This window comes from Triticum dicoccoides, chromosome 7B (assembly GCF_002162155.2).
Source record: "Triticum dicoccoides isolate Atlit2015 ecotype Zavitan chromosome 7B, WEW_v2.0, whole genome shotgun sequence".
In the NCBI taxonomy this organism is placed as follows: domain Eukaryota; kingdom Viridiplantae; phylum Streptophyta; class Magnoliopsida; order Poales; family Poaceae; genus Triticum; species Triticum dicoccoides.
The window spans coordinates 304,523,873-304,524,995 of NC_041393.1; positions in this window are offsets into that span (position 1 = coordinate 304,523,873).

The following is a 1,123-nucleotide window of genomic DNA, read 5'->3' on the forward strand; positions in this document are numbered from 1 at the left end:
ACTTTCATATACTAGTGGGAATTTTTCATTATAGAACTTGGCCTGTATATTCCAACGATGGGCTTCCTCAAAATGCCCTAGGTCTTCGTGAGCAAGCAAGTTGGATGCACACCCACTTAGTTTCTTTTGTTGAGCTTTCGTACATTTATAGCTCTAGTGCATCCGTTGCATGGTAATCCCTACTCCTCATGTTGACATCAATTGATGGGCATCTCCATAGCCCGTTGATTAGCCTCGTCAATGTGAGACATTCTCCTTTTTTTGTCTTCTCCACACAACCTCCATCATCATATTCTATTCCACCCATAGTGCTATATCCATGGCTCACGCTCATGTATTGCGTGAGAGTTGAAAAAAGCTGAAGCGCGTCAAAAAGTATTAATCAATTGCTTGGCTGAAACCGGGGTTGTGCATGATGGGAGTATTTTGTGTGATGAAAATGAAGCATAGCCTAACTATATAATTTTGTAGGGATGATGTAACATCCCAAATTTTCAATTTGGAATGTTATACAAATAGATCATCTTGCATATCATATTTATTGCATTTTTGCCTCGATCCTAGAAATTCTACGCAACTCAAGGACCCACGGAGAGAGTTGGGGATTTCGTTAATTTCATATTTGAGTTTCTCAAATTTTGAAAAAAGGATCAATTGATTTTATTTATTTTATCTTCAATTATTTCAATCACAAAAAAATAAGAGAGAGGGAATAAAATGACTTTCCCAAAATAAAGAAATAATGAGGATTTAATAAAAAAATCAAATAAGATTTATTTTGGTGTTTTGCTATTTTATTTGAATTTAGGAAAAAATGTACGATTTTCAAAAATAAATTTTAGGACCAAAAAAATGTTCATCTTGTTCTAAATATTTTATTTGGACGATGAAAATTTATTTTGGTATTTTTAGATGTTTATTTAATTTTCTAGATTTTTTTTAGTTCGGCGAAATTATTTAAAAAAACTCCCCGCGCCGATTGGGCCCAGCCGAGCCAGGCCGGCCCGCCCGCGCCACCGCCTTCCCCGCTGTGCCGCCGCCGGACTCGGGAGAGTCTGAGCCACCGCCGCCGCCTCCCCCTCCCCTTTAAATACCCACCCCGGGGCCCCCCTTGGGACCCCAA